This window comes from Peromyscus leucopus, chromosome 12, assembly GCF_004664715.2.
Source record: "Peromyscus leucopus breed LL Stock chromosome 12, UCI_PerLeu_2.1, whole genome shotgun sequence".
NCBI classification, from domain to species: Eukaryota; Metazoa; Chordata; class Mammalia; order Rodentia; family Cricetidae; genus Peromyscus; species Peromyscus leucopus.
Window position 1 is genome coordinate 71,420,080 of NC_051073.1, and position 21,170 is coordinate 71,441,249.

Sequence of the window (21,170 nt, forward strand, 5' to 3'; positions counted from 1 at the left end):
GAGCTACATTCCAGGCCTTGTTCTGTCGCTGCTTGCTGGCGTGACCCTTCCTTTCTGGGCTAGAGTTGAAGCAGGCTGGGTGATGCCTGGGGTTTCTTTTAGATCCAGACCTCTCTTCCACTCCTGTCTTTTCAAACCAGGATGCAGAAGGATAGCGATGGTGATGTGACCCAAACCCCAGAGCAACCGAATTCTACGACTGGGCTGTAGGTTTGACCATGATGGCGGCCTAGAGAATTTCAAATACATTTGTCTTGGGGGCAGAGACAAACTGTGTGTAGGTCAGATGACTAAGAAATGTGGGACTCCTCTGAGTTCCTGCTTCCCATGCTGTGACATTCTGTTCACCCGAAGGAGAATCCCCCAATCAATATCAAGTCCCTTTCAGCCCAGGACCACAAGCACAGACCATTTCCCTCTGTTCTCCTTTTCCAGCTTCCATTCTTAGAAAGTAAGATCTCAGCCGGGCGGTGGTGGCACACGCCTTTAATCCCAGCACTCGGGAGGCAGAGCCAGGTGGATCTCTGTGAGTTCGAGGCCAGCCTGGGCTACCGAGTGAGCTCCAGGAAAGGCGCAAAGCTACACAGAGAAACCCTGTCTCGAAAAACAAAAAAAAAAAAAAAAAAAAAAAAAGAAAGAAAAAAAAAAGAAAAGAAAGAAAGATCTCTGCCATTCTCTTCCGCCATCTCCAAGCAGATTCTCAGTGATGAATGAACTTTCTCTTCTGAACTTGCTCACCCTTAATTTTCCTGGTCAAGAAGCACAATATTAGTTCTGGCTTCTGGGTGTTGGGATGTGAGGGTGACATTCACCAAGTTGACTGCTCTGTGCCTTGGGTGCCCCAGGCTAGAGTGGGTATTCATGGGGGCAGAGATATTCCATACCAAGTTGTTCTATCTGAAGACGGACCCCCCCCCCCAATTCCTCTCCAGCAGTCAGTTTCACCACCAAATGCCTCTAAGCTAGAGATTCTCAACCCATGGGTCACAACCTCTTTGGGAGATCACATATCCTGCATATCAGATATTTACGTTACCATTCAGAACAACACCAAAATTACAGTCATGAAATAGCCATGAAAATAATTTTATAATTGGAGGCCATCATGACATGAGGAACTGTATTAAAGGGTCACAGCATCAGGAAGGGTGAGAACGACTGAGTTAAGCTCGTGTTGCAGAGTCCAGAGAAACATGGAGATGAAGGAGGCAAAGCTTGTGAGAGCTTCCAGGACCACTTTCCGGTTAGGTGAGGAATTCAGAAGTGGAACTGCCACAACCCTTACCTGCAAGGAAGGAAGCAGGGTGAGTGAGTAAGTCACTGACATATCCCGCAGAATGCAGGGTGATTGAAAAGAAAAAGGCTTCAAAGGAATACAGGGCTGGCTCATGTGCTTACATTACAATCACAGAGTGTGGATCCCCAGGAGCCACTTAAAGCAAGACACAGTGTTGAACATCTGTAACCTCAGCACTGGGGGCAGGGGGTGGGAGAGGCAGGGGGCATCCCTGGAGTTCATTGTCCAGCCAGTCTAGATGAATTGGTAAGATTCAGCTTCATTGAGAGACCCTGTTCCCAAAAATGAATGTGGACAGCGATCCAGGAAGCTACCTGGTATCCGAGAAGGAGGAATAGGGTTCAGATGTGAGATCACAGAAGGCCTTTTGAAAGAGATGGCGTGAGATAGGCCAATGATCGATGTCTTTATTATCTTGATTATTGTGATTTATGCTAACTTTTCATTGAGCATTATGTGTTCAAGATACTGTGCTCTGAGTTTTTATTTTATCTTAGTTCCTCTTCATGAAAGTCCTCTGAGATAGGCCCATTTATAGATGAAGAAAGTGAGACCTGAGAGGGTTAAGTGACTTCCTCTGAACCACCGGAGAGGAAAGGATCAGAGCCTGATTTTGATGGAGGGATACAGGTGAGATACCCTTCACGGAGAGTGAAGAATGACACCATAACTCAGGCTGAGTGAGGAGACTGTGGGAGTTAAGGCCAGTGAGGCTTAAGGGCATGGAAAACAGACAGGAAGTCGACTCTCACAGTTGTGAGTTCAATGAGGGCGGGCTCAGAGCCTGGAATATTGACAGGTGATGGGGACTTGAGCTATGGGTGCAGGCCAGGGTCAGAGCAAGTAGAAGCCTGGGGCTCAACACCTGCCTCTCCCTCTCTTGCTCTGAGCACCGAGGACAACCCTCTCCTCTGGGGCAGCTGCACAGGTGTCCCGAGAGCTTCCTGGCACTCAGTCTTGCATCACAATGCGTGCCTCCCCTCCACCTTCAGAGAGACAGCACCCCCTAGGATAGGATGCTTTGTACCCAAGTGGATTGTAGCCTTTCTCAGCTGTTCTCAGTCCCCCTGGCCTGGAACCCCAGAAAGTCAGTGGCAAGTGAATCACCGAGTTCTTTCATTGGAATTGAAGTCTGAAGGACAATACCTGGGTGGGACCGAAGAGAGGGGATTCTGAGTCATCAGCCACCCCCAGAAGATCAAACAGCAGGTAGATCAGAGTGACAGAGCAGGGTGAGAGGCTGTGAGTGACCAACAAACTATTGAGTCCAGGGTGTCTGATGGGACCCCCCCAGTGTCCATGCTGGCAGCTTCTTTTCCTAAGGTCCCAAGGAGACTCCAGGAGAACAGAGCCCAAGGCCACAGCAGAAGCAAAGGCCATAGTGATATTTTCCTTCACGGAGAGGGTCTGCCCACTGAGGATCACATTCTTTCCAAGAGCTTCCTGGGCACAAGACAAGAGTACAGGGTGGTGTTTCCAGGTCCACCATCGGCCGCACCATCCAGCTCAGTAGAAGAGAGAGGATCTGAAAACCCTCATTCAGCCTGTGAGCTCCCTGGCTGGGAATAACTTATTTAATTCTGTAACATGGCCATCACATGTCTTTTACAAATAAGGAAATGGGAGCATGGAGCTGTGAAATAATTTGGCCAATGCCTCACAGTCAGTGATAGAGCCAAGCCCAAGCACTTTGGCCACGGAGTCCAATTTCAGAAGTCCTTCTCCTGTCATCTCTTACTCTGCTTTCTGCTCTAAGACCACTGCCCCTGCAACAAAGAAAGTCAGAGAACTCATTGCTAACACCACGGTGCCCACTGCAGAATCTTGAACCCTGTGTAGTTCAAGAGAATCAGTGCAAAATTAGGGACAGGCTGTCAGCCTTCAGTTGGCTGTTAAGTATTTGGTGATTGTGTCCCAAATACCTTGCCTCACAAATATCAAAAATCCCAGTGTTTCTTGGCTTGCACCACAACAGGGAATCAGAGAATCAGCACGTTCTGCCCAACCTTTGGACCCCAGATTTTCACAAGGCAGCTCACAGCGTTTTGCAAAGCACTAGCTGATCAAGTGGGACCATAGGCCTCCCTCATCTAAGCAGAGCCGAGGGAGATAAGGCATTGGCCACCGAAGAGTACAGCGGCTCAGAAAGATAAGAAAGGGAGGCAGGAGTCGGGGCAGGGCTGTGGGAGAAGGTGGCCAACTTCAGGTTTCTCAGCCAGGAGAGGGAGGCGGATAGTCCCATAATAGCAATGGGGTTACATGAGTTAAAGACGTGAGAACTCTCTCACTGTCCCACGGCAAGAAAGGTTCTATAATGGGACACAGTTTCAAAACTCCCTGGCTTGTTGAAGCATTCAGTGGGGTAAAGGCTAGATGAACACGGTTGGCAGGAAAGCTGTAGACAGGGAAGAATGCAGCCAGTGTTAGAACATCTGGTTCACAGCCCTTGGTCTTCCAACAAGGTGAATGGCCTCAGATTAGTCGTGTGTATCTCTCCTTCGCCTAAGATTGCCTACAATGGCAGTGACCTTTCACTGAGTACTTGCATGGCTTTGCCTTCAAAGCCTAAGAAGTCTTGTCATAGTCTTCTAGAAGATCTATACAGACACTGAAACCCAGAGGTGGAAAAGACAGCTCAGAGGGGTTGTGTAACTTAGAGAGAGGTAGCACTGTGAACAGTAGAGCTGGGAGTCAGTCCCAGAGTTTGAATACCCCGACCCTAGCTCAGAGACACAATGCTCTGTGTCCTTATGAACTGGTGGCACTCAAGATGGGGGACTGTTCAGTCCTGACGGTTGGGTGCTTCTTACATTTAGGCTATTTGTGCTGCAAAGGCCCCCTCAAGGCACGGCAAGCAGCTTTGTTCTCTGATTTGAGCCTGGGTCCTGATCACAGTGCGTTTTGGTGAAGGATGATACCTTTTGTCACTTTGGGCTTGAATGTGAGGCTCTAGCACTGGACTCCTTGGGTCTCAGAGACTCTGTGGCTCTCAGTGGGATGACTGAGTAAACGTGGGGAGAGAGACTGAGCCCCTCAGAGGGGCAGGAGACACAGAAGCAAAACATAATAAGCTCAGTGTGGTATGACAGGTGCTGTGGCTAGACGGGCCCGAAGCTGGAGCCCTTCATGGAGAGTCCGAGCTTGCCTTTCAATTTAAGATGTGCCGCGCAGCTCCGGATCTTGGGATAACAACACACATTCTGGTCTTACTATTTGGGGTCCAGATTTGAACACGTCAGTTAAAGACTGACCCCCAAACCCATCTGCTGAAGAGACACTCTGAGAACGGAGCCCTGTGGGGCTCTGTCAAGCCCACTAGCTTCTCTGGGCTGGGGTTCCCACCTACGTCTGACTGGGGTGTATACTGAGCCATCCGCTTGTCATGGCCTGAACCCAAGCCTTTGCTAGGGCTATCAGTCCTGTGTCCTGCACTCCCAGAATCCTGTTCTCAGCCAGTGGCATGTTATTAGCTGTTCTAGTGACCATACCCGCTGCTCTTAGGTATTCATGGTCTCACCCAGATGGAGCACCCACATTTGACCTTGTCCTCAAAGACCTCATTAGTGATGGGACTTTTAGGCCCGGGCTAGAATTTAATAACTGGCAAAATGTTTTCTCATTCTTCATCTCATCTGAGTCTCAGGTGGGTAAGACCTGTCATTGGCAAGGGCAGGTCGGGGATGACTGTGGCACTGTGTAAGGGTAGAAGAAACAGACCTGTGTGGTCCCTGTGTGTGTGTGTGGGGGGGGGGGAACGACTTTTTTTTAACTTAAAAAAATGGAATTAAAAAACATTGAAATTGTAACCTAGCAGTTCATTAAGCATTTGTAGGAGTTTTGTTTACAGGAGCTCACTGGCCAGACCTCCTCAGGCTTCCTCTGGTGTTGACTTCTAAAGATCCAGGTGTGGTGAGCTGTGTTCTGCAGAGGGCAGATGAGGTTCAGCCAGCCTGGGGCCATACGGTATGCATGGTATTTGTTCGTGGCTCCCCGCATGGTATCCCCAAAGTGTCCCATGTCACCTTGTCCTGAGAGGGTCAACACAGATGTTATTCTTATTAGAGGCATTATTATTTTCAGGTCCCAGAGATTCAGAGACATTAAAGAATTGCATCCTGGGAATGAGTAGAATCGTCAGATTGGGATTTAAACCCAGGCCTGGGACCGCAACCCTGCTTGTGGAGCTCATAGGGTTTCTTGGATTTCTTGGTCTGGATTTTGTTGAGCTCTCCCGGGGGAGGGGGGTGTGGCGCGTTCCCAGATTGACTTCCAGAGAGTTGCAGCAGAGCCCAGGGAACTTTATTCTGGAAGGCCAGAGCCAGCCTCCGCCCACCCCGACTTTGTGTCCTATCCTCTTCACAGTCTTTTTAGCTATCTTAGGCAGTGGCATTCTGCTCTCTCAGGCAGTGGCATTCTCCTGGGTGTTCGATACCGAACCTTCTAATCTGTTCTCAAACCTTTCTCGCAGCATCTCTGGGACGCTGGACTTCGTGGATGTTGGAAGGGTCCCTTGTCGTTCAGGCTCAGGGCGGAGAGAGCTCTCGGTTCTTGTCAGCCTCGGGGATGCATCACCATCTCCTACACCATCTCAGCTGTCCTGGCCCTTCTGTGAATTACCGTTAACTTCTCTTCCCTCTCGCACTTGGGACGTGTTCCTCGATTGTTTCCACGACCACGGATACACTCTACCCCATTCTCCTTTCTGCTCTAACACTTCCTAAGAACGTTAAAACTGACCCCAGTTTTTTAAAATTTGTTTTTAATTTTGTAGTAGGATGTAGGTGTTTTGGGGGCTGGAGTATGTGCATGGAGGAAGCCAGAAGGGAGCACCCATAGAGCTGAAGTTACAGGTGGCTGTGAGCCGTCTTAGTGAGGACTTGGAGTACACACTTTTTTTTTTTTTTTTTTTTTTTTTTTCCGAGACAGGGTTTCTCTGTGTAGTTTTGGTTCCTGTCCTGGATCTCTCTCTCTGTAGACCAGGCTGACCTTGAACTCACGAACATGTGCCTGCTTCTACCTCCTGAGTGCTGGGATTAAAGGTGTGCACCATCACCGCCAGGCAAGTACACATTCTTAATCACCCAACTATGTCTTCAGCCTGACCCCGAGTTTGTAACATGGTCTATAGATCCTGCTTCTCTCAGTATTTTTGTTTGTTTTTGTTTTTGTTTTTAAAGCAGTATAGAAGAGGAAGCAAAGGTAGGGGTTGGTGGCAGTCCACTTAAATACCAGAACTACATCATTAAATTCAGAAGTTTGGACCCATCTTAACTTGGTTCCTGTTTGTCTGAGCTATGGTAAGACAGACCATCATGGCCGACAACATGCGGTAGAGAAAACTGCTCATCTCACAGGAGATGAAAAGGAGAGGCTTGGTGTGTGTGTGTGTGTGTGTATGGGGGGGGGCAGATGAAGAGGGGATAGGAACAGATGGAGACCCAGACAGAGACAAGATCTGGCTACCTGAATGACCCTTCAGCCAGATCCTACTTCCTACCTCCATCACCTTCCTGTAGCCCATCAGATTGTGAACTCATCAGTCAATGGATTCATTCATTGATGAGGTCATAGCCCTCATGAGTCACTGATACCCTAGAAGCTCCATCTGGAAACATCAAGGCACCAGGGGCAACATCAACACAGGAGGGCATTTCAAAATCCAAACACAACAGGGCTGCAGGGGGTTACAACAAAGGCCCGAGGCTAGGCCTGGAGCTAAGTGACCCAAGGGGGACCACTTCCAGCCATGCCATATTGTGTCCCCAACTAATGGGCATGACAACAGTCTTTTCCTACCTTCCTCTGGAGGCCTCCTGGAAAAATGGAATGCAAGAAGTCTAGATGCTTCCTAAATGGCAGGGGTTGGTATTGTTTTCGTCACACACAGCATCCAGGTGAAGCCTTCCAAAGGCCACAGGCTGCATTTTCCAATGCGCTCAGATGGCCCCTCTGCCTCTAGGCCTCCTGGGTCTGGGGACCCGGCATGTGCGGAATCCAAGATCAACGTCCAAGGAGGCTTGGCAAAGGATGGGCCACATGGCATCACTAAAAATACTCCTGACCTCAGTGGGAGCATCTTGGGACCCAAAGGGGGGGCAGACTTGGGGGGAACGGAAGGTTTAAAGAGGGAAAATGACCTCCATCAGCTAGGGGTCAGGAGAGGTCAGGGGAAGGCGGATGTTCCAAGGTCCTCCTTAGAGTGCCTGCCAGAATCGTCTTCTCCCCTCCCCTCCCCCCTTTCTGTGTGTGTTCCAGTGGCAGGTGTGGGTGGGAAGACCTGACTTGACCTTTTGTACTTCTCTGTTGGAGTAAAGGCTATGCCTTAAAGCTCTTCCTCATGGCAGGACTCTTAGGAATTTCCCCAGCCTGCCAGTTGGATAATAGGCGCCCAGAGCCTGAAGGAGTTAGGGAGAGGTAAGCTGAGGAACCTGGTGTGGAGCTGGTGGAGAGGCAGATCCAGGAGCCTGTCATCTCCAGGGATGAGGGGTGGGGAGGTTCCCTATCCTAATGACCTAGAGTTTTTCAAACTCTGTAATTAGAGCTCCAGGCCTTTGCGACTTAAAATTGTGTGCCTAAGTCAGCACCTTCCCTATTAACTAGGAATTTACTAGAAATAGAGATTCCTAGCTCCTGTCCCAGACCTCTAAGGCTCTAAACCAAGACCTGCACACAGACGTGGCCACTCTGGATGTACACATGCACTCAAGTTTGAGATGTCCCACTCTTGAACTTCTCTGAAGTCCCTTAGAGGGTCACCAATGAGTGAGGTCCTGTTGTATGACCTCAATGAGGTCTAATTAAAAAACGAAACAAGACAACCAAGGATGCTGGTCCATGCCTGTAGCCCCAGCACTTAGGAGGCTGTAGGAGGAGGATTACTGAGAGTTTGGGGCCAGCCTGGGCTATCATGGTGAGTTCCAGGCCAACTTGGGCCACACAATGAAATAAAAAAGAAAGAAAGAAAGAAAGAAAGAAAGAAAGAAAGAAAGAAAGAAAGAAAGAAAGAAAGAAAGAAAGAAAATATAAAGAAGACTATATTAGAAAAATATCTTCATTTGCATTTAGAAGATTAAAAAGCTGAAACCATTGTAGCCTTCCTCTTCCTGTCACAGGTGAGGAAGTTCTGTTTACATCAGAACCAGCAGTCTGTTTTTCCTCTAGAGCCCTACCTTGCTCATTAACTCTTGGATGTCTGAGTCCCTCATGCCCCGCATAAGCCTGATTGGGAAGGGACTGCTCCATCAGTGAAGGTCCTTGTTAGGAGACTAGGGAGTACTGGTTGGTTTCCCAAGCCAAGGCCTTTTCCAGCCCTGAAGGTCCAGCCTGAGCAGGGCTGCCTGAATGTGAGATGTTGATGGCACACCAAAAGCACCTGTCAGGACCTGGGCTGTGCAGGATCTAGCTCCATTCTCCTCCGAGAGGGGAGGGCAGAGCTTTCTTCTCCTCCGTAGGTGGAATTATGCAGGCAGCTTAGTGTTTGTTGTACAAAGAACATCCTGGCAGGATGGGAAGGAGCGCCAGGAGCTGAGAAGAGATAAGCCTGCTTCCAGCTGGGATCTGGGCACAGCCCTGCAGCAGGCAGCAGGTTTTCAGGATTCCAGAGGGAGTGCTTGGCGGCTGAGGCAATGTCTTTTCAGAGCTTCGGTTTGCGCCATTATAAATAACTATGATTTGCATTGCCTTTGCGCGCAAGCCTGGGGGAGATCTAAGCATCCCCAGCGAATGCTCCTGGCCCAGCCTTCCCCTAGTCATCTATGGGGAACATTCCTGGCTTCAGATGTACAGAAGGGGAAACTGAGGCTTTAAGAAGCCATGGCACTTAGATCTGAGATGGAGTAACCAGCAAACTGTGGACTCACTTAGAGTCTTGGAATAGATAGCCTCAGAGCTCACCAGAAGGCTGGCCTGACTCTGGCCTGAGCTTCACGTCTCCTCTTCGTGTGTCTTGCCCTCTGCCCACATCATCCACCTGGTTTACCTGCCCTGGATGCTCTTGTTGCATGCACATATTGCCTTTTTCTATTCCCCGACGTCTATACTCCAGACAGGAATCTTTATTTCCCCCTTGTGACCCAGTTACCCTCCCTTGATCGGACTTGATGATACGCTCCATTGCTGCTTGCTCACCTTCAAAGCTTTGAAGGCAGGGGAGTGGCCCGGCCTCTTAGAACCGAGCAAAGTGTTGTCCTTGGGAAATGCTTGTGTAATGATGAATTACCCAGAGGACTAAAACATTCAAGCGAGTGGCTGAGGCAGAGTCTGTGTTCACAGACTCCTGGGAGGGAGAAAGGCTTCTGTGGTTCAACAGCACTGGCCTTGAGGAGGGCGGTGGGGCCCTTGCCAAAAGATTTGGAGGGGAAGCTCCGGTTGTCTCTGGAAAAAGCTGGGATTAGTGATGTCAAGAGATACAACCTCAAGAAACTTGCATTCTCAAAGTTAGAGCGCTGTTTCTTCCTCCTCCTCCTCCCCCTTTTCCTCTTCCTCCTCTCCCTCCTCCTCCTCCTCCTCTTCTCCTTCTCCTCCTCCTCCTTCTTCCTGTAAATGGAAGTATCCTAAGTTACCATCCAGTTGTTAAGAGGACAAAATATGTGTGTCTTGGAGGATTAGCACCTACAAAGCCTTTGATTTAGGGCAGTTACTAGTTAGTACATGGGACCATCATTTCTTCTCCTGGGAGCCAACTAGTGCCCAAAGACAATAGAGGAAGTTAGGTGGGAAACCACAGATTTGGGCCCTGGACTATCTTCTCAGTGCATGAGTGCTGTACATCTTAGGAAATGGTTATTTAGGATTCCACAAGATGATTTTTTTTTTTTAAATGGTGTCTGATCAGGGCCCCAGGCTAAGCAATTCTTTCTTTCCAATTATGTAAGTATTCAGTAATAATTCAGGAGTCAACTGAGTCTAGTCCCTGGGCCATGGACTCTGTTCTGGTGACCTTCCTTTTGGAGAGCCATGGGTGTAGTGGTGGTGAGAGAGACAGGCTAGGAGGCAGGTTCCTCCCACCCTGGGCTTATCCTCTGACTCACTCTGTGATCATGGATTCATTTCCCTGTGGGAACCAGTCACACTGGGAGACAGGACTGAGGTCCCTGCTCAGTCTGTTGTGGAAAAGAGGGTACTCCACAGCCTCCGCTCTCCAGGTAGACTTTCCACACCTGCCTGTCCTGTCTTTCTCTGGCCTCCACATCCTTTCCTAGCTGAAAATCAGCCCAGCCAAATAAATAAGGCATGTGTCATGATTCCCATCTTATAGATGTAAAAGGGAGGCCCAGAGAGGACAAGAGGCCCAGGGTCCCCTTGCTCAGCAAAGGGGACAAAGTACTCTTATTTTCTCTGTTCTCACTTTCTGGGCCAGGGACTCTCAGGACTAGTGGTGGCCATGGCTGAGTTGGGTCACTGCCAGAGTGAGGCCCTTTACTCCGTCTGATCTGGTTTCCCTGTCCATGTGACTTGTTCCTCCTGCTCCCCCACCCCACCCCCCATGAGAATGGATGTGATGGGCTGGACTGGGGAAAGTCCACTAACCAGACTTGCCAGAGGGTGATTCCCCTACTGCCGTCCCATGCTCAATCCCTCTTCAGGTAGCATCTTGGGAGGAAGCCTTCCTGTGAGGACCTGGGAGACGTCAAGCTACTACTGTTCTCCTGGGAGTCTGGTGTCGAGTCCTGGCAGCGCAGACAGCGCCAGGAGCAACCGAGGCCAAGTGTGACAGCGAGACCTTCTGAGCTGCATGGTTGACCTGCTCTGAGGGGTTGAAGACAAGTAATTGGGCAGAAAGTCATGCACCTGGAAGATCAAAAGATAAGCTTGCTAGGGGGGTGCGGGGAAAGGCGCATGAGTCAAGGAGCTGGAAGAATTCAGGCAACTCTGCTGAAACCTCTCTGGTTTCTCGTTTCTCCGCCTTCCCTCCTGTGTTCGCTGCTCCGCCCTCTCTCATGTCTCAGAAGGCTCCCGACTGGTCTCCCCGCTCCATCCACCCCTGCCTGCATCTCTACCTTCCTGTTCAGTCCTCTCCCTCTGGCTCCAGTCTGAGCACGCAGCGCTGCGCGCCAGCCAGGTGAAGCTCCTCAGTCTTCCTGCTCCTGTACTTTTCCACTGTCGCCTCCTCCGGTGTGCTGGCCCGGTGCGACATTCCCAGCCCAGCAAGTGCAGACCCACCTGCAGACCTCCAGTCCGTTCCAAAACGCACCTCTCCTAATCCTACCTGCGGACTAACCCCTCAGCCCCGTGTGTGTGTGTGTGTGTGTGTGTGTGTGTGTGTGTGTGTGTGTGTCTGTGTGTGTGTGTGTGTGTGTGGTTGTCTCATCTCCCCTACTTTTAGGCACTTGTGGCCATTTGCCTGAAGCCATAGCTACGTCTCCGTGAGTTTTACCTCCTAGACAGATGGAAATCTTGCTCTTAGGAAAGGGCTCACATTCACACTTGTGTTCTTCAGTGTCTTGATTGCCACTTAGTTTTTTCATGAATTAATAATGATGTAAAGGATGGGAAAGGTTCAAGTCCTCTAGAATCTAAGCTTCAGTTGGATCAACCATAAAACCCAAAGTCAACTGAGTTACACTTTGATGCACACGCCGATAAATACCTCCGAAGAACAGGGAGCAGAGAGGGGAAGCCCAGTGAGGGAGTTGTAAATCAGGGAACCAAGGAACGAGGTATGAGGTGGCAGTACTTGTTAATGCTTGGTAACAGAAGTCAACAGAAGCTGGAAGAAGCTTCTGAGGGTGGGACCAGCATGAATCATAAAGTTTTCGTTTAACCCTTAGGCAGCCCCGTGCACCTTCTGAAGCAGAAGTCAAGGGGGGGGAAAGCCCAGCATGTTACTGGGTTTCTGTAACTGTTAGAGTGCTCCACGGGAGCCAGACCAAATCTGAAAGTTGACAGCCTGTTTGGGGAAAGACAGCGCCATGTCAGAGTCCTGCCCGAGTGTGTGAGCCAGTGTTTCTTCACGGTTCTCCTCTAACTTGAGCTGTGTGGAGCAGCCCCAGGGAGTCCCAACAGGTGTGATGGGAGCAAAGACTAAGGAAGGGAGGAGAACAGATTTTAGAAACAGAGTTCGGTGGCCCCAACTCGGACAAGTCTGAAGAGTGGTCCGTGAGGAGTCATGTGTCAGTAGACATCGAGAACTGGCTAAGGAGGCAAACCTGGGCTCCTCAGGGCCCACCCAAGTGCAGGGCCGGCTTAGCTTATCCAGGGCCACTTGACTTTTAGGAAGGCCGGAAATCCCGTTTTGTCCTCTCTGTGTCTATTTGTTTCTCCCTCTCTTGGCTCTTCCCCTTCTTTCCCTCCTCCTTCCCATTCCCATCTCTTTCTCTCAAAGGCCTAACAAAATTGTAGAGTAGAATACCCCATGGAAAATGGAGAGTAACTTCCCTAGCCAAACTCTTACTATATAGGTGATTTCAGGAGGACGGGGGGGGGGGGGCTGCCTTGGTCTCTTGTCATCCCGTGGTTTGGGTCTAGAGGAAAGTAAAGGCCAAAATGAACACAAAGCAGAGGTCCTTTCCTCTTTAGTGGACTTGCTTATTCATGGACCTCATCTGCATATGCAAATCAGAGCAGTGGGCAGTGTAGACTGGCAGCTGTGCCCTTGCAGCTGTTGGCACAGTGAAGTATGGGGGGGGTGTCCCCCACAGCACTGGGCCACTCAACCCACACTGCTGAGGGCTCATTGCATGAGAAGAGGGGGTACTAATGACAGGGAATGAGAGACCACCTCAGAGATGGGGTCCTGGGTATCATTCATGTGAATACCCTATTTCACGCATGATGAAACAGGAGACCGGAGATGGTCCAGTTCAAATCGATTGCCACCCGGACTGGTCAGACACTGTGTCTCCTGATTTGAGCACTGGGAGTCTGTTATTTTCCTTTGCAAAACCGGGATGGAAGAGATGTGTGTGAAAAACCCCAGGTATCTCAGGAGACAGGCTGCTACATCCAAAGTCTCCACGCCCTGTAGGTCAGTTTCTGTCCTTCATTCTCAGTCCACACTACCATCCTCTGGAGTCACAGGGAGTTCTAGGGGATATGATTCCATCAGAAAGACATTCACATATCCCATGAACTCAGCAAGTTGATTTTGCTGTTCATTTAAATTTTAGTGGAATTCTTGAGAAAGCCTTTCCAGTGGGTTTTTTTTTTTTTTTTTTTTTTTTTTTTTTTTTTTTTTGTGGACAGAGAATTTATAAGCACTAATTCTCTCTGAAGGTTTCAATTTGTGAAAAAGATGAGCATTAAAAAAAATTCATGCTCGTCTCACAGAGGCACCTCTCATTTTTTAAAAGGATGAAGTGTGCTCTATTTTAACTGTTTAAGGTGGATAAGCTGAGAGGTATCTACATTCTAAAGGGAAGACCAGAAATGACATCAGAACACTCGACATACTTTTTTTCTTTAGTGAACTTAATTTCTGCCATCAGTAAGACAGCTGTGGGCCAGCTAGTTGACTTAGCACTTGCCATACAGATCTGGCAACCCGAGTCTGGTCCCTGTAACCACGTAAAGCTTGAAGGGGAAACTGATGCCACAAAAATGTTCTCTGATCCTCCACACCCACACTGTGGTAGGCATGCTCCCCCATATGCCAATGCTCGCGTGCACACACAGTGATAATAACTAGTTAGCTGAAAGAGCTGAAACCCCTGCCTCTTTTTCCCGGGTTAGGAAAGGACAACCAGCCGGGCAGTGGTGGCACATGCCTTTAATCCCAGCACTTGGGAGGCAGAGCCAGGCGGATCTCTGTGAGGCCAGCCTGGTCTGCAGAGCGAGATCCAGGAGAGACACCAAAACTACACTGAGAAACCCTAAAGAGAGAGAGAGAGAGAGAGAGAGAGAGAGAGAGAACGACCAGGGAGGAGAGCACACTTTGAAGAGTCTAGCACAATGCCAGCGTGTAGTAGCTACACAAAGGACACATATAGGCTCTTATCGTGCCAACAACACAATACAACACAACATCTTGTAAAACAACTTTCAGGATGCTCAAGTGTGCTGCCACAGATCTTCTTCCACAGATCTTCCACAGAATGGTCATAGTCCCGCCACTGCAGTATTCTTAAGTGGGTTTCCACATACAAAAACCCTTGTCATGTGCACATCCTATGGTTTACAAGATCTCTGACCAAGATCAAGATCATTGACCCTATACCAGTCTGTAGAATGGTTCCTGTCACATGGACCAGTTTCACTAAAATTTCTAGATGTTCTGTCTCTTGCGTGACTTCTCTTCCTGACTTTCCTCTGGTGATTGGTAAGCCGTTTAGCTGAAACAAACCAAGATCTAATAACTCTGCCTCTCTTTGGGTGGACTTGCTATCAAAGACTTGAAAGAAAAAGGGGAGTGAATATGTATCACTCTCAACAAGATGCCCACTAGGCACTGGTACATCTTGGGGGATTGGGTCAGTCCCTTCCCAGTGGTGGGTAGTACATTGAAGGAGTTATTAGAAGACGTGGCCATGGGTCTCAGAACCCCACAGATTAATAGATACAAGCTGAAGGAAAAAATAAACACAAGGTTATTCCGTTTCTATTTTGCAGTAGGAACTGTGGATAAGGCATGTGAGCTCCTGCTAATTGATGGCAGACTCTGTGACATGGACTTCAGATACTCACAGAACATACCACACACCCAGGTTTCTTGAGGCTCAGTATCAACACTTATCTCTTTAGCTCCCACAAAGCTGTAAAGGATACATAATACTCTTCCTCTAGTTTTTAAGACTCCCTTTTTCGATCACTCAGTATATTAGATTCTGCTCACAACAGTGCCTTTAATAAATTGGACTGAGCAAAGAATTTAAAATATAGAGGATATAAAACACGAGCCTTGTATTTGTGGATTGGAATTTAAAATTCAAAAATAGACCGCAAACGGAAATAATAAGGATAATTGTAGAGGGAGGTTTTGCTGAAAACTGAGGAAGACTTTTTGGCACGTAGAGCTATCAAAGTTTAAATGCTACGCTATGGAAGCAAGTGTTTGTTTTCTGTTAGGGGTGAGCAAGCAGGGGCTTAGGAGCTTGACGCGTTGTCTGGTAACCTTCATGGTCTCGTGCATCTTCAGCAAACGTGTATGGGATGAATTGGATCCGGGTGTTTAAATAATCACCTCCCGAAGCCACCTGTGTGTGTGTGTGGCCACCCGGCTGCTATCTCTCATCGAACCCGCCATCTACTATGCAAAGCAGTGCTTCCTCTTACTGACTCTAAAATTAAGACTGGCAAACTTGGGGCAAAGGAGGCTGCTGTTCTGAGATTTGCTGATTAAGTACATAGCTCCATACTATCATGCATTGTCAAATCCCCACTCAGCTGGCTCTTTCTTGGTTGGAGAAATATTTCTGCTTGTATACCAACAGGCTTCCGTCATCCGTGGGACATGAACAATTCTCCTCTGCTTCTGTTTTATGCCCCTGGTCCTCTAAACTTTCCTTAAGGTCCTTGAGTAGGACCTCCATGGTTTTCTTTCCTGTGCCCACACACTGCTGTCCTGTGCAAAGGGTGACTCACACATTTTCTAAGTGTCTCACCGAACCTGGATCTTGGTGTTTTGGCTAGCCAGCCAGGCAGCCCTCAGGATCCACTTGTCAACACCCTCTCTTCAAAGGGCTGGGTTAAAGTGCACACCACCCAAACTGGCTAGTACGTGGATGCTCAGGTCTGCGCTCAAGTCTTTTTGACTTGCATGCTCACAGAGCGATCTCCCTAGTCATGAACAGAATGCCCGAAAGTAAACACATAGATAACTGTCTTAGCAACTGAAAACAAGCCAAACACACACACACACACACACACACACACACACACACACACACACACACACCAAACAAGAAACACTCAATGCTGTAGCATTGAGATCACAGAAGTATTTGACCTGGGACACAGAGTTTGTGCCCAGTTGACTTCAAATTCAAGTCTTGGGGATTTCTAACTTGTGGTAAGGGACAATTTTCTGAACTGTTCTCAGTTTCCTAATTCAAAGAAAGAAAGAAAAAAACAAAAAACAAAGTCATCCTACCAGTATGAATAGTCCTAACCGTAATTCTACAGGATAACTGTACAGTGAAGAAGAACATTTGGGTTGATCTCTGGCCTGCACAGGTGATCACACATACACTTATGCCTTCACCCAGACATGCACCCATATGAACATACACATGCACACACACGTGTGAACACACACACACATACATGCACACAGCCAGGAGAAGCTATATACATACAGACATGCATGCATACAAGAAGTCAAGGCTTTAAAGCTTAAGAGATAGGAAAAGAATGACCCATGCAAGTGTATTGAGTGGTACCTGACAGGGAGGCTGTGTTCAGTGCATTTATAGAAGGGAAATGAAATGCATTTAAGCACATTGAACACATCTTGAGTTTTGGTCCACTGGAATCCATAGTGTTAGAAATAACAGATATAGTGTGTTTTGCCTAAGAGCACTCTGTGTTTGCTCAAACTGGAATCAGTTGTTACCCCTTTTTTTCCTGTTTCTTCTGAGACCTCTTTGTCCCTGAGATTTAAAGTCAGGTGATTCCAATGTGAATTACATTTCTGATTTATTTGCTCTACAACCTTGGTCCATTAACATCTTTTAGTCGCGCCCCCTCCCCTTTCAGCTGTAGCATTGAGATCATAGAAATACTTGATCTGGGACACAGAGTTGGAGCCCAGTTGACTTAAAATTCAAGTCTTCTCAATTTCTAGCTTATGGTAACAATTTGCTGAACTGTTCTCCGTTTCCTAATATGAAGAAAGAAAAATAATCCTACCATTACAGATAGTCCTAGTCATAATTCAACAGGATAACTGTGTATAGCAGTTAATGTAGTCCTGGTCACTCACAGGGGCCAATCTCCATGCTACAGAGTCATCCACATGCACAACAGCCTTAGAGATGTGCAGTTACTGGAAGTGTCTGCCCACACTGTGCAAGAGAAAGAGGAGGTTGGAGGCCAGTTGAAATTCAAGTGCCCTAAGCTTTGGAAGGCTGTTGTTCAACCTTGTAGTGTGGGTTCCCCGTGTCAGACAAGGGTGGATAGAAGGTGTCTCCCTGCTTACCTCATGGAGTGCTTTTGAGTGTTGTTGGTGGGGAAGCGAGGAAATGTGAAAGTGCACTTTGACAAGTTTTTGAAATGTCTTTATACTTCTTTGGTTTCATTTATTTAAACATAAAGTAAGACCCCAGCTGTGGTCTTATTGATCCAAGATTTGTGATTTTCGGAGGTCTTTGATATTATTCTCCACACGGGCTGGGTATAACACATTTTAGTGCCACGACACCACTCAAGAGCACTGTACCATGCCAACCAGTTCTTTACTTTGCTATAAAATGCCAATGGCAGACACCTTGCATTTCCTAACATTAACTTCTGTGTCAATCATCCCCTCTGAAGAGAACATTGACTTTTTAAAGTGCACCAGTCATTTTTCACATTATAGGGCATTCCACGATAACAATCCTCATTATAGAGTCCAGACATTAAAGTAATATTTTAGCTTATAACTTCCAGGTGGTCCATCATATGAATGGAATTCCATGGGTAGTAAAACATTTTTTTTTCTTCAGGGGTGACTGTTTATAATAAAGACTCTATATTCTGTACAATAACCCCACTCTTTCCTCACTATTTACTCCAGAGTCCTCAAGTGACTAATACCCAGTCCTACTGATCTATGCGTTTGGCTTGCCCACTGTGTTTAGTTGGGAGAGAAGTCACACAGCCTTGGATTGAGAGGCAAGCAAGATGGATAACTCCTATATCTTCTAGTAATGTCTTAGATAAACCTGAGCCAGTGTTTCCCTTTGTGGCTCAGCATCTTCATTTGATAGTGGAAGGGGTAGAATAAAATATCTCTGATATCTTTCCCAATTTTGTCAATTTGTGATACTAAAATATGCTGTCATTCATAATCTTCCTGGCAAGTTCCCTGATAGAATTGTCTAAAGCACCTGATAACATACTTTTCTTTTCTTGCCAGCACCCAGAAGCTTCTTTTCAAATAAATTTTGAGGAAAGAGCCCTTTATTAAGCATATATGATACTGTGAAATCCAGTAGGCCTCATGGCACCTTAAACCAGGTAGAAGAGCTCAAAGGAGGCAAAGAACTTACTCCTATTGATTTTCTATTAGTCAAATAAATTGGAAAGTGCTTTTCCACTTTCTACAGTAGGATTAGGAACTATTTACTTGAAGATTCTGGAGTAAATAGTGAGGAAAGAGTGGGGTTATTGTACAGAATATAGAGTCTTTATTATAAACAGTCACCCCTGCAGAAAAAAAATGCTCCACTACCCATGGAATTCCACCCATATGGTGGGCTACCTGTGTCGCTGTGATAAAACACTTTGACCAAAACCAACCTAGGAAAGGGCTTAGTTGATTGACACTCCTAGGTCATCGTCCGTTCTCGGTGGAAGTCAGAGCAGGAAGTGTGGAGGAATGCTGCTGTCTGGCTTGCCCCAGCATCGCCCTTAGCTACTTTTCTTGCCTAGGGAATGTTGTCGCCCACAGAAGGCTGCCTCCTACATCAGTTGACAACAGATGTCAAGGTACGTCCCATCCTCATAGATACGCTCACAGACCAATCTGGTCAGGATCATCCCTCACCTAAGACTCCCATCCTAGGTGACTGTAGGCTGTCAAGTTGACGGTTGTTAAAGGCTACCCACCAGGAAAATTGGGTGTAAAAGTTAAAGGAAAATTTTATTTGAAAAGATTGCCTTGCGTCATTCTGCAGGCACTGGGCTCTACCCAAATGAAGGCCTCCTGTGGCGGAAAAGTGCAGACAACAGACGTACTGCTGTTGTCTCTCTTGATTCTGGATGGTGGCCTGGGCTTGTCTGCTATCTTTTTTTTTTTTTTTTAAAGATTTATTTATTTATTATATATACAGAAGAGGGTGCCAGATCTCATTACAGATGGTTGTGAGCCACCATGTGGTTGCTGGGAATTGAACTCAGGACCTCTTGAAGAGCAGTTGGTGCTCCTAACCACTGAGCCATCTCTCCAGCCCATGTCTGCTATCTTTGAGGCTTTTGTTTCTACCCGTTGATGAGTATCTTGGACGAAGGATTTTTCAACGTAGAAGGACCACGAGGATGGTCTTGTTCTAATGCTGATTCTGCTTCAGAAATGAGGCAGAAGTCTTACTGGGGACCCAGAAGGGAACACCAGAGAAACGTCGAGCTGCAAGTGGACCACAGCAAAACAGGGAGAGGCTTGGTTTGCAGAGAAAGTGCGAGCCACTGTGTTGTACAGGTATGGTCCGCCCCACTGCTTCCCGGTAAACCTGGGTGGAGTGCTGCTGGAGAAACCAGGTGAGAGAGAAAGGACGGACCAGCACGGAGAGCTCCGAGCGAGGGGAGCCTGGGCAGCTCTGACTTCCTAGCCTAGGGGCTGCATCCTGGGGAGCCTGGGCCTGGGCCTGCTGCTGAGGCTGGACCCTCAGGAGCTGCCTCGGGGCAGAGGTGTGGGGAAAGGAAAGTGCTTCAGCACACCATCAGTTTCACTTCCTGCCTCAAACCCAGAGAGTCCTTATATAAATATCGACCTCAGCAGCTGCTGCTCTCACCCTCTTCTCACTATTACTCCTGAGGCGCAGCTCTCAGGCGGGGCGCCTGCAGCCTCTCGCTTTCCCCAGGTCCCACAGCACTTGCATCAGGCCTCTCGCCAGGTGGGCGCCTGGGGCAGAAATGAATCACAACCTCTCAGTGGCCCTCCAGCCAGCCATACCCAGAAGCTCTTGCCTGGCTGAGCAAGAGAGGGTGTCCTGACTAGTGGCCCGCGTTAATCAAATTAAATCCTGTCCACAGACGTGACAGGCACTCGGCCCATCTGTGGGGGCCACAGAACGCACCGTCAGCACTCGCACGGGTGGCGTTTGGGCAGCACAGAGATTGGCGTGATCACCTAGATGCTCTTCCCACTCTAAAGACTGAACTAGAGTCAAGACTCTCTCCATTCTCCAAGGCAGTGACACAGCAAGCTATAAGGAGAAATCTGAGCGGAAAGGAAAATGTCTCCTAGGCTCCGTTCTATCACAAACAAACAAAACAGTCACTAACCTTCAACCAGAGGAAATTTAACTTTGAGCATTGGATCATTTTTAAAGCTATTTTATTTTGAAAGATAGTATTTAAACAAATAAGTGAACGAACCCAGCGGGGTCACATAATGTCCCTGAACCTCAATATCTTCCTAAGAATATTGGCAGGAGGGTCCTGGAGGGATGGCTCAGTGAGAAAGAGCATGAAGACTTGAGTTTGGATCCAGGAACCCACATAGAAAAGCTAGGCATGGTAGCTGTAATCCCCCTGTAATCCCAGCGCTGTGGCAGATCAAGACAGAAGGATCGCGGGGCTGCTCCGCCACAGGTTCAGTGAGAGATTCTGTGTCAAGAAGTAAGACAGAGTGACAGAGAAGGAGATCTGACATCCTTTGCAGACACAGGTGAGCACACCTGTACATCACACACACAGACACAGACACACAGACACAGACACACAGACACACAGACACACAGACACACACACACACACACGATGAACACAGAGAAATAAATAACAAAATAAACTAATGGTAGGTGAACTGCTTCTCTTCCAGGGTGGATGTATGTCATCAGGAGATAGTTGCCATTCCCTTTCGGCCTCCTGAGCACACTTGGCAAGTACTAGTGTCAAGTAAACCATAAGATGTTATTTAAAAGTATCTTAATTTCATATAATAGATGTGTGCAATTATATCTATATTTAATTTACATAATATATTTAATTATATAATGTATATGTTATATGATTGTTATTTAATATATTAAAATATGATAGCCTAATTAACTGAATATATTATATATAATATGTA